Source organism: Miscanthus floridulus, chromosome 11, assembly GCF_019320115.1.
Source record: "Miscanthus floridulus cultivar M001 chromosome 11, ASM1932011v1, whole genome shotgun sequence".
NCBI classification, from domain to species: Eukaryota; Viridiplantae; Streptophyta; class Magnoliopsida; order Poales; family Poaceae; genus Miscanthus; species Miscanthus floridulus.
In genome coordinates this window covers 88,955,369-88,968,503 of record NC_089590.1, presented here as the reverse complement: position 1 = coordinate 88,968,503, position 13,135 = coordinate 88,955,369, and the positions used below count along the sequence as shown (strand labels likewise).

The window sequence follows — 13,135 nt, the reverse complement described above, 5'->3', positions numbered from 1 at the left end:
CACGTAGAATGCGAGCACCGAGGAGTCCCTGGCGTAGCTGGCGACGCGTGCACGTAGAATCCGTCGCCTATTAGGGTTTTTCCATCTCTATATATACTTCCTGTAAGTCGTCGTCTTGGGATAAGAAAAGTTTTAAATCTCCGACGTTTGTAACCTCACCCGATATAGTAAAGATTTGCTGGCTGATGGGTTTTTCATGTTAAAATCTTATGTCCCATGTGTTTAATCAAGTGTTTTTCGTCATTTATATTGCCTATCGTTTTCTAACTGCAACTGCAACTGTGCAATGCTACCAATCGTGTAGCAGTAATGACTAACCAATACGGTGATGGGATCCAAGTCTGAGATCAGAAATTGGCAACCGCGTGCAGGGGTTGCTGTTTGGCGCGCTTTCTGCGCCAGGTCCCACCTGGGCTTGCTTCGTCGTCTACGTGAGATGGATGGAGGCGTTGGCCAAGGTAGCCTGGTTCCAGGACGCCGTGTCTCCGTTTACTATGCTAGGATCAATCCTATCTTGCAGTTTAGTATGAAAATTTGAACTACTTGAAAAAAAAACGAAATGCTTAGGAAGCAACTACTGATTCTAGCAAGTTAACTGATGTTATATGCATGTTATGTTACCTATTGATTCTACTGCACTTGAATTGAAACAGGTAGACGAGGGGGTCAAGTTTCCGTCGTCATACTCTGTCTGTACTAGTGTCGGATTTGTCTGGTCGTCGACGAACACTTTTGCGGTGTCAAAATCTGCAATCTTAGCTCTCCAACTTTCATCCAAAAGTATATTGGATGGTTTCAGATCCCTGTGTATCACTTCCTGTCCATGCAGATAAGCAACGCCTTTGGCGACCCCTACAATTATCTCCAGCCTTCGCTTCCAATTCAACAAAGCACGGTGCTTGGGATCTCTTGCTGTCAGTGATGCAGAGAGCAGATCAGCACTTTGAAGTATCAGAACATTGTGATCATGCATTTATACAGATATCAATAATCTGTGCATTATAAATCATGCAAGTACCGAATATGTATATGTTCAAGCTCCTGTTCTCCATGTACTCATAGACTAGTATCCGCTCATTTCCATCCTTGCAATAAGCAAGGAGACGAGCAAGATTGTCATGCTTGAGCTTTGACATCACTTCCACTTGTCTCATGAAAGTCTCACCACCTTCATCGGTAAGATAAGATCGTGTGAGGCTCTTTACTGCAACCTTTCTACCATCAGTTAAAATCCCCTGGCAATTGCACAATTATGTTAGCTGTGCACGTTGAACGGTAAAATATACTAATTCTAGTCCAAATGAGATGTGACTATGAAATACACCTACATGCAGTCAAGATGAAAACCTTTTTAGAGTTCCTTCAAGATGAAAACCGTAACTATGCCTATGCTTCGATTATTTATCTTAATTTATCACTTCAGTAACGATACTAGTATATAACTATATACTACATACTACTAAGTATTCTACTATATGTCATTATAGCGCTTGATAACATATACTAACACGGACCTCAAATACGGCGCTGAATCCTCCACGGCCAATGACATTGTCTACAGAGAAATCATTTGTAGCCCTCCTCAAAGCAGACAATTCAGCAGAAGACACGTTGAGAACAGGACTAGGCTGTCCAGCGGAAGCGACTGACGGAGGTCTGCGTAGTTCAGTAGAAGGGACACTCTGAACAGCTGGAAAACTCAACAGTCAACACATATGTTAGCATGGTGTGTCGCCCTCTTTTGGTAATTTTAAAATGTTCAAAGTTAAAACAAACAATTGGGTCAGTAATTTTACCTGGGATTATAGGTTGCCGGCGCCTCCTAAGCACAGTTAAGACCAACAAAACAGTAAGAATCACGGCAGGGACGGCGGCTGCGGATGCACCGACAACTGGTGCAGTAGGAAATGGCCGCCGCCGTGGCGAGGGCGCCGGCGGGAGCTCAGACTTGGCCAGCCTCAGGTAGAGATCTTGCCCTTTGTCCACGTATCGAAGGTCGATGATATCATCCGTCCACATCACGCAGCCGCTGAGGACGTCGCCATCGCGGATATCTGCGGCGGCGTAGGCCAAGCACGAGCAGTTGGCGAGGCACCTCGCCATGCAATCCTCCACCGTGATGCTCATGTCCACCGTCGCGTTGTGCGTGTCTGGTAGCTTCACTCCGTGCACCAACAGGAAACCGTCCGTCGTCGTCGTCGTCGTGCCACTCCCATTACTGGTACAGTCCAGCTTCACGTTCCGCTTGCATCCGCCCGAGGTATCCCTCAAGGACCACGCCGGCGGCGACGCGGGGCTGAGCCCCGTGAGGCAGCTGCAGAACGACGTCGACGCCGCGCCGGCGTCGCACAGCCCGAACGCCCCGCACTTGCCAATTGCCGTAGGCGTCGCACACGTCTCTTGGCTGATTTTTTTATATTTTAGCCCTTTTTTTAAAAAATTTCACAAATATGCCTCTGGAGGTATGATTTCAAAATCTAGACCCTTAGCTCGGCGTCATCGTTGCTGGCGCCGAGGTCTTGGGCTCGACGCAGACATGACGGTGACTTGACAGGCAGCTCGGCGCCGTAGATCTTGGCGCCGAACTTGGCGCTGTGGTTATTGGCGCCAAGCCTATCTTCGGGGCCCTCCCTTTCTTTCCCTCTTCCTCTCTCTCTCGCCCCCCGAATCAGCGCGCCGCCGCCGCCCGTGCCCTCGCCCGCCCGCCCCCGGCTGCCCGCGCCCTCGGCGGCCACCGCGCCCGCGCCCGCGCCCGCGCCCGCGCCCGGCCTCGCCCGCTGTGCCGGGCTCGTTGCGCGGAGCGCCATCCCCTGATTTTTTATTTTTTAGCCATTTTTTGATTTTTTTCACAAATATGTCCCTAGAGGTAAAATTTCAAAATCTGAATCCTTAGCTCGGCTTACACGTCTCGGCGCCAGCGTCCCTGGCGCCAAGCTCTTGGGCTCGACGCTGACATGGCGGTGATTTGGCAGGCAGCTCGACGCCGTAGATCTTGGCGGAGAGCTCGGCGTCGTGGTTACTGGCGCCAAGCCTAACTTACGTATGGCCCCAATCCTTTCTCTTTTCCTGTCCCTTTCTCTCGCACCGTCAGCTCCCGCCCGAGCAGCGCACGGTCGCCGCCGCCCGCGCCCTCTCCCGTCCCCGGCCGCCTGCGCCCTTCCCCGCGCCCTTGGCCGCGGCCGCGCCCTTCCCCGTGCCCTCGGCCGCGGCCGCGGCGGACACCGCGCCCGCGCCCGTGACGTGCCGGTCTCCACGCCGCGCCCTCGCCTCGCCAGACGTGCCGCCTGCGCCCGCCGCGCGCCACCGTCGGCCCGGCTCGTCGGCCTCACCCACGCCCGACGTCCGCTGCGACTCCGTCGACGTCCGCGACTCCGTCATCGGACTGGTAAAAATTGTGAATTTGCAATGTACGTACTTAGTTAGCTTTGATTGTAGTGTAGTAGTTTTGACATTTGTTATTTACTAGTTAATGTAATGACTCAGCTAGTTGATTTAGTTAGTGATCTTGTGAGATAGATATGTAGATGAATAGAAACATAGATACATAGGTATATACATATAGTTAGATAGCTACTTAGATAGATAGTTATATATTTAGTTAACTAAATAGGATCTAGCAATTTAGTGAGTACACTGTATCTATATATGTAGTTATTATCTTATTTACTTAGTTTGTAGTTAGAAAGTACTTGTTAGGTACTATCTATCATCTAATTTGGACTAAAGGACATGTGTTTCGTTATGTGTTTGAACTAGATGGACAACCTAGTGACCATATATCATGGAGGCACCGTTGAATACGATCGCTATGGATATGTTGAGTTTGTTGACATGCAAAGTGTGCCTGTGCTATTCAATGATAGGCCTTCATTTAGTGAGATGGTTGCAAGGGCTCAGGAGGAGCTGCATTGCCTTGGAGATGATGATGGCATTGCAGTTGAGGGTGTACAGCACCTAGGTTCTCCTCCCAACATCCTCAGGCGAATGATCCCAATTGGGTGTGCGGATCAGTGGGAGAACTATGTGAGATCGGCTATGAAGAGTCAGCTGCAATGTTTGGACGTGGTTGTGCGTTGTGTGTTAGTTGATCCCATCCCTCGTGGGTTTTCCCCGCCAACGGGTTAGCAGGCACACTTTGACCCTCCTGTCCCGGAACCTGATATAGATGTGGAGGTTGCACCTACGGTTCCCGATGCTCAATCTACCCCCAATGAGGTAGTTGGAGATGCTTGTCAGACTCATGTTGTTGTGGTAGATCCTCCTCCTGAGATCCCTTTGACACAGAATCATCCGAGTAAGTGTCTTAACCGCATGGTTATTGGAAGCTTATCCCCTTTCTTACATTCATTTTTTCATTCTTTCCTCATTTCTCTACTTATGTTGCAGGAGACATTTCTAAAAATGTGGATGTGCCCCCTGTTGCTGCGCAAGTGCACTGTGGAGATGGATTCCGTGACTCCAATAGTGTTGAAATTATGAATGATTCGGAGCCATATGAAATGGCAAGGGCTCTTGATTCTGATGATGATCGCCCTGTTGGAGAGCTGACATAGAGTGATGTTGAGATGCTGAGGCGTATCTTTCCCGATCGCCGTGATCTAAGAGTTCACGAGTTCAGCAATCTTGCTCATTCCGATCAGGCGTGTGTAGAAGGACATGATGATGAGCTCCTAGAAGCTCCTGAGACCGGCCCTAACATGGTAATTGAGAATGGGAGGGTATTCAAGGACCTCCCTACATTGAAGAGGTGGTCGCAGGCATTTGTAGTGATACGAAAGAGACCTTACAAGGTCTTGCATTCATATGCGGAGCGCCGCTACACAGTTGTGTGTGACAAGGAACGCTGCCCATGGAGTGTTTGTGCAAGGAAGCAAAAGGTCACCGGAAAGTGGAAGATCACAAAAGTTGTCGGGCCACACAATTATGCTAACCATGAGATGACACTGAAGCATTAGCAGTTGACATCTACCCTTATTGCCAAGCGGTTGATGGGAATATTACAGGGAGAACCTAACATGAAGGTTAGGACAATTATCAGGACCGTTGAGGCGTTGTATGGAGGTTATGTGATAACTTATGGTAAAGCTTGGAGGGCTAAGCAGCGAGCGTGGAAGATGATATATGGGGACTGAGATGATGGGTATGAGCAGCTGCCAGTACTTTTCAATGCAATCAAAGCGGTGAATCCAGACACGCATTATGAGTATATCCCAAAACCAAATGCATGGAAGGATAGGAGGCAGATATTCTTCCGTGCTTTCTGGTGCTTCCCTCAGTGTGTCGAGGCCTTTAGGCACTGTCATCCCGTCTTCTCCATTGATGGTACATTCTTGATTGGCAAATACTAAGGCACACTTCTTATAGCCATATCCTATGACGCGAACAACAAGTTGGTTCCTCTGGCATTTGCTTTGGTTGAGAAGGAGAACAATGATAGTTTGGGATGGTTCTTGAGGCTAGTCTGGATACATGTGGTTGGGTCTGGCAGGGAGGTTGGCATCATATCTAATAGGCACCAGGGCATACTTAATGCCATAGGAGAGCAGATAGAGGGGTATGCACTTTTGCACCATTGTTGGTGTACTCGGCACCTTACCGAGAATCTACTCTGGAAGGATGGTGTGAAGGATAACTTTGATCTGTTCCAGGAGGCTGCTCAATAGCTTGAGGACAAGTACTTTTAGAAAAAGTTGGAGCAGGTCAGTATCGCATCAAATGTAGAAGGTAGACAATGGCTCACTTGTTTGATGAGGGATTTGGAGAAATGGACAAGAGCTCACAACGCCGGTGGATGGAGGTACGAGTTTTAGTGCAGCAACATGGTGGAGTCATTCAATAAGTTGCTATTGGGGATACGTGGTATGCCCATGAATGCAATCGTTCAATTCACCTTCTACAAGCTTGTTGCCTAGTTCAACGATAGACACGCCCATGCATTGAAGTTGCAGAGTGATGGAGAGATATGGGCTCTGAAACCAAAGGCACACCTAGAGAAGGCAAATGAAAGGGCTGGCACACATGAGGTTACATGCTTTGACCACGCCATAGGGACTTATTAGGTCGAGCATAGGGGCGGTACAACGTCCGACGGTGAGGTCCGAGAGTCGAGGATGCATGTGGTTATCCTCCAAAATTTCAAATGCACTTATGGTAAACCAAGGCAGTACGACTTTCTATGTTCTTATTTGGTGGCAGCAGCTAGGCATCACAACTATAATATCGAGAGCAGGATACCTCACGAGTTTAGTGTTGACATGCTTGTGCACACATGGAGCCCCCGCTTCGTGCCTTTTCGGGACCCTGGAGAGTGGCCTCCATATGATGGGCCAAAGTACATTGCGGATCCAGCTTACCGTTGGAACAAGCGTGGATCAAGGAAGAAGACGAGGCACATGATGGTTATGGATCAGATACCCGGAAGAACGAGGCGTGGGAGAGGAACCCCATTTCTTACTGACCCCGAGAAGTACGAGTGCGGCAAGTGTGGTAGACTTGGCCACAATTCACGCAGTTGCCATTGTCAGATTAGTGAGGTGCGACTATTGGTTGTTTTCATTATTTCATATTTATCGTATTCATTTAATTAATTATGCATGTCTCAATTTATGCATGTAATTGTGTCAATTACTTGTACATTTCTAAGTTCATATTTCATTGTATATTGAATTTCTAATTCATTGACTTTTTTGTAGGATGGCGCAATTCCACCTGCTCGACCCGACGTACGAGGCGACCCACCAAGGACGTCTCATGGCGGAGGGGCAGGTAATAATCTATATGTTTTGTTCAAATTTTTGTGAGCGTACATGTGTCCATGAAGTAACAGGAGACTATGCTTTATTCCATGCAGGACCTTTCGCTCCTTCGTCCTAGAACCCATAATGGGTTCTTGGACATGCAGTATGATGATAGGTACACACCTTTCCTACAAAGAGCTGGCCTGGATGTCATCTCTTTTCAGGTTCATCGTGGGTTGCCCAAGTTCAACCTAGCGGCCATAATTGTGTTGGTTGACATGTATTATCTTCAATCATTGCCTCCATTCATGGCCATTTGTTCATGCGCTTTCCTTTTTGACATGTAATCTTGCTTTGTCTAAAATGTAGGTGGCGGCCAGAGACTCACAGCTTCCACCTACCTTTCGGAGAGATGATAGTCACGCTCCAGGACTGTCAGAAGATGCTAGGCCTAATGATTCACGGCAACGCAGTCACCGAGCAGTGCAGGTCTGAAGACTGGAGAGCACGAGTAGAGGCCTTCCTTGGGCATGAGGTTGGCGAGCAAGGGGCTCGCACTTCTAGAGTTCTAATCTCCTGGCTTCAGCAAGAGTTCGCATAGTGCCCCGAGGAGGCAGATGAGGAGACAGTTGGGTACTACTGTAGGATGTGGATCCTACACCTGTTTGCCTACGTTCTCTTCCTCGACGCCCCGGGTGACACTGCGTCGTGGATGTGGGTCCACTGCCTCAGTGACTGGGACCAGGCGGGTCAGTACAGCCGGGGCTCTATAGTCTTGGGTTTTCTTTACCGGTAGTTGTGCGAGGGGTGTCATCGGACTTCGTCCACAGCGTCACTTGGTGGATGCGTGTACCTGCTTCAGTTGCGGATGTGGGCTCGTCTACCAGTTGGCCGTCCCGAGGTTCTGGCTCCTCGTGAGTGGTTCCTAGGTCAGCCTCCACGTCGGTAGCTGACGTGGGCGTACCTTTGGGACCAGGTTAGGGTTCCGCACGCAAGGTTACAACGGGCGTACATTGAGTACATGAATGAGCTAGACAGGCTCACGGCGTCTAGTGTAAGTAAATTTTATTTCCCATGCTGGTTTAAAATGGTTTAGTATACCATCTAACATCTTGTTTGAACATGTTGCAGGTGTCGTGGGAGCCATACGATGGAGAGGGGGCACTTCCTTTTCATTTGAGCAACATGTGTGGGTTCGACGATGACTTCTATAGGATGAGGTGCCCTATAATATATTTCTATGCTGTCGAGTTCCACCTGCCAGATAGAGTTGCACACCAATTTGGAGTGAGACAGCTTTGGCCAATGGCTCCGTTCTCGACTGGCGTTGACTTACACAAGTAAGTGTTTTGCTATTTCAAATGTCTCGTGATGGTCTATTTCCATTAATATGATGACATGTACATGGATTCAAGTAACGATGACATACGTGCAAGTTGGATCGTCAGAAAAACAGAAAGATTTTTGACTAGGAGAAGCACCACCAGTACTACATTGAGCAATGGGAGGAGATGCACGACAACGTGGATGAGAACAACGAGCCGCACACGAACCGTGAGTTCAGGCGGTACCAAGCTTGGTACCAACGTGCGACATGTTGTAGGCTAAGGCTACAATGGACAGAAGATGACTACGTCGACATCGAGTCCTCCGACGATGAAGACACGGCGTACGAGCAATCTACTCGTGCAGGAAGGCAGGTGGAGGCAGGACCAATCTTGGACAGAGTGGTAAGTCAATTGCCTTATTTTCTACGTTAAGTTGCATACCAATACATTATGTGTTAGAGATATCTATTTTAGTTAGTGCCACCTTCGAGCCGTAGCATCCTTATAATATGTTAGATTCTTGTACAAAAGAAAACAAAACATGTTCCTATTTGTTCAAAAGTATTATTACTGAGAACTTTGTTGCACAAAAATACCCTCAAATGCTCCATTGAAGACATTGAGTGCTTTCGTCCGAGAGTCAGGGACGACGACATGCGTAGCTTCCTAGACGTAAGATTCAAAATATTCTTTCAAACATATTATTAATATGTTAAATTCTTTCAGTTAACATAATTTTATACAACATAGGCTGTCACGTCGGCTACACCGTGCGGCTGCTCGTTGTGGTTACAGGACAGACACGACACAAGATGTGTACGTTCCTTCCATAGACAGAGGAGGATTAGGTTCCTCTAGCCAAGCAGCTACAGGGGAATGAGGACGAGGACGAGGACGAGGACGACGTCGACGTGGACCAATGGCACGAGGAGCTTGGCCCCTCTCAGCTCTAGGACGCTCCTAAAATAAGGGAAACTCTTGCGAATTTTTTCCGTGAATCATTAATTATACTGCACTGCTAAAAAGGCACAAATGTAGTACACAGATTAAATGTAAATTCATTAGAATGTGTATAGTCCAATCGTATTGTACTGATGCTTTGTAGATGAATCTAGGCTTTTCAGTAGCAGTGAACGAATCTAGGCTTTTCAGACAATGAAAATAGACTTTTCAGTTACAACGACGAGGAGTACAATGACAACAGTGATTTATCACTTCACTTACATAGTACACCTATAGTATCTAGGCTTTTCAGTAACAGCGAACGAATCTAGGCTTTTCAGACAATGAAAATAAACTTTTTAGTTATAAGGACGAGGAGTACGATGACAGCAGTGATATATCACTTCACTTACATAGTACACCTATAGGATGGTGTCTCTAGGGTCGACCGACCCCTGGGGTCGCTCACCCCCATACAGGCTCGCCTTGGGCCCAACCTTGACTAGGTGCTTCTTACCGCCTCTCCAACCTCCGTGGCATGTGTATTCTGGAAGAATTGTACAGAGGAATGGCGGTTTGCTCAAGATAGGAAGGCATGCAAGGAAGCACAACTCCACTCCATCTCCACCATCCATCTTATGACTGTTTGATCCAAGGGCTGAGGTGAAGAGGCACACGGATCACTGACATGGCACATTGAGAGGCCTCCATTCCTACTCTCAACCTATAAATAACCCCTCACTCTCTCTCATTCACACACACAACAAGGAAGAAGAGCACTCCTTAGTATTTTCTTTCGTTGCAGTACCAATGTCTGGAGGGTCGTCCAGAGAAAGAGGAAAGGGGAAGGAAACTACCATTGTGTGGGAGGGTTCTCTTGGTCCCGATTTCTTTGAGGAAGCTCTTTATGAGAGGTTTTCAGTTGAGAGCAAAAGTGATTTCACCAAAGAGACACCACTGAGAGGATACGACGAATGGAAAGAAGAGTGGCCAAAATGCATGCATAGTGAGGACTGCCTAGTGCAGATGTTCACCGAGGGAATAGATGGAGGTCGTCGTTTCTTCAAATGCCTGCGAGCATGATAATTGCTATTACTATTTGTTTCTTCAATATATTCCTCTTCTATACAACTTACATGACATACTTATTGCAGTCTTTCTTGGTCGAAGAAAATTGTGGGTTCACTAGGTGGATCGATCCTCGATCTATTTATCTGCATGCGGAGTACATCTACTACCTGTAGGACCGTATCTTCGATCTAGAAAGGGAAGTTAGCAGCGGTTACAAGGACGACGAACATGACGACAACAACAATGGTGCCGATTCACAGGAGGCACTCTGCAATGATCCATATTGCACCTACCCTAACCACAAGAACAAGGGCCTCCGCCGTCACCCCCGCCACCACCACCACCAACAATGGAAGGCTACTATGGAGAAGGTGCAACATAATTTGCTATGTGGCCACACTACTAGAACGACCCTATCTTATTCACTTGGCATATCCATGTATTTGTTGTTTGGTTTAATTACCCAAGGCATGTTAGGTTTAGTCTAAGGAACTCTGTACCCTAGTTCGATATATGTTCTCATATGCCATTTCATGTGTTTTGTGTGTTGAATTATATAATGTCCTACTTCGTTAGGTTGTGTTTGCAGCACGTGATCATATTTTACTACGTCCACAATATTAAGCTGAATATTATGACCACAAATAATGAAAACAACCACATAATGAAAAGTCCAATACTATGTCATATTAAACAATACAATAATACTAGAAGTACGTGCCGACAGTAGACAACATTGTTCATGAATAAACCATAGAACTAGCAAGTCATCGAGACTACTGAGTGCAACGAGGCCACTTTTCCTTCCTCGGGGCATCGGGATTCTCCTCTATCACTGCTTTCGCTCGGCGTCCACGCTCAAGCTTCTTCTCCCTCTCCTCCCAGTACGCAGCAACACACCTCCTTTCCTCCTCTTCCTTGTGCTCCTTTTTTGCAGCCTTTTCTCCGCGTCTCTTCTCCATCATCTCCTTGTCCTCTACCTTTCACCACAACAACTTCTGCATCAATTCCTTGTCTTCAGGCTTGATCTCAGTGTCGATCCACTGCTCAAAATCAGAGCGGTAGAGGGGTCTGCAAAAAATGCAATTATTACAAAACAAAAAAATCATGCAAGATGTCATATGACACAAATATCAATTCCTCACCATCTTGTTAATGCGGCGCTGACGAAGTGTAGGCTCAAACGCAAAATTGGAACACATCCAATACCTCTGCCTATATGTGTTCTCTTCATCGGACTTGGCTACCTTGCAAGGATCGCCGCAAAAGCACATGGGCACTGGAACACCACTAGGCAGAGGCAATGGGTCGAAGGTATTTCCAGTCATCCGGCCATAACTACAATTCAACCAATTTCGTCCTAAAAACCGAAAGCAATTAACATTAAACCATAAACCTAGGGTTTCTCATTTGATGCACAACAATGAACCCATAACATAACAACATACACTGAGGTTACCTTGGTTTGCTAGCTTTTCCACGTCTTGGCATCCTACAGTTGTATAATACAAATATTAAAAATTGCATGAAACCCTAAGTAATGACGATTCTTAGGTTGAAAAATTCGACTAATATATACCAAATCGATGCGAAAAAAAAAACTAGGAGGGGAGCGAGGATACCTTGCTCTCGAAGATCTACGGACCAAATCAAAGTTTCCAAGGTCCAACGTGCCGATTTGTGAGGTAGGGTGAAGTAGGAAGAGAAAAAACCCGAGAGGGAGGAGAAAGAAGAGGAAGAAGACTTGGGCAGGAAGGTTGGGGGCTGGGTTAAAACACCACATCGGCGCCATAGATATTGACGCTAAGCTCGGCGCCAGGATCTACGGCGCCGAGCTGCCTATCAAGTCACCGCCACGTCTGCGTCGAGCCCAAGATCTCGACGTCAGCAATGATGGCGTCGAGAAGTATAAGCTCGGCGCCAGCAACGATGGCGTCGAGATAAAGGTACATATTTTAAAATCATACCTTCAGGGGCATACTTGTGAAATTTTTTCAAAAAAAGAACTAAAAAAATAAAAAAAAAGTTGGGTCTCTTGGCCCCTGGAAGGTCTGCCACGTCCGGGCGCCCGCGTCCCACACCAGGCGCTTGGCCATGCCGGTGTCGGTGAGCACGACACGAGTCAATGCGGCGCCGGGGTTGGAGGTGTAGCCGTAGGATATCTCCGCCGGGCTTGTCGTCACCTGGTACCAGATCAAATTCCTGTACGCCGACGCCTCCGGGACGCCGCTGAACCAACGGCCGTTCCACGGGCCAGTGCGGTAGGTCCTGACGTTGCCCTGCCACACGACAAGCTCGGGCAGCCCGCTGGTGTCTAGCGCGCGGCGGTAGGCACCCGGCGACGGGTCGTCGGCTGAGCGCCACGACGTGAGGTACCACTCGGCGCCGGTCCACTTGTTCTTGCCCAGCTTCATGCCGGACAGCAAGGTGTTCGACGGGTGATCGAACGACTGCCACAGGATGGCGCTGCTGCTGCTGCTGCCTCCGTCGCGGACGACGAGGTTGCCGGAGTTGAGGAGCTGCGCCTCGGCCGATGACGATGAGCTGGTGGAGTTCGACGACCATGTGACCTGGCCAGAGCCATCTAGCAGCACAAGGCTTCCCGTGTCTCTGACGACCAGAACGCCGGAGTTGTCGTTCACAGGGCGGTCGCCGTTTGCCACCCAGCAGACGGCGACACTGGACGCCAAGAACCAGATGCCGAGGTATCTCTTGGTTGACGCCCCGGCCCGGGAGAGAAGAATCCCAAGGTGAATGTCCCGTCGGCTGAGACGAGCGTCTCGCCGTCGGTGATGTTGCGGCCCTTGCCGAGCGTGTCAGACACGGCGGCGGCGATGGCTATGGGACAAAGTAGCATAAACGAGAGGAGGAGAAGGTGGATGAATATTGTATCCATGACCATGATTGGGGATTTGGGTTTAGCCCTTGCGCGTCCAGCGTTGATAAGGGAGGAGACCTCGAAACATGCATGCATGTTTTCAATTTTTTTTTCAATTTTGTTAATGTTTGTACGAACAGAATTACAGAAAGTAAGTACGCACTTTACTCAATCCGGAA

At 48.2% G+C, this 13,135-nt stretch overlaps 1 pseudogene; it reads right to left on the bottom strand.

Annotated features, from left to right (window-relative positions):
• Window positions 1-427: 427 nt before the first annotated feature.
• LOC136492411 (receptor-like serine/threonine-protein kinase SD1-8) lies at window positions 428-12,974 on the bottom strand (annotated as a pseudogene).
• Between the last annotated feature and the right edge of the window lie 161 nt (window positions 12,975-13,135).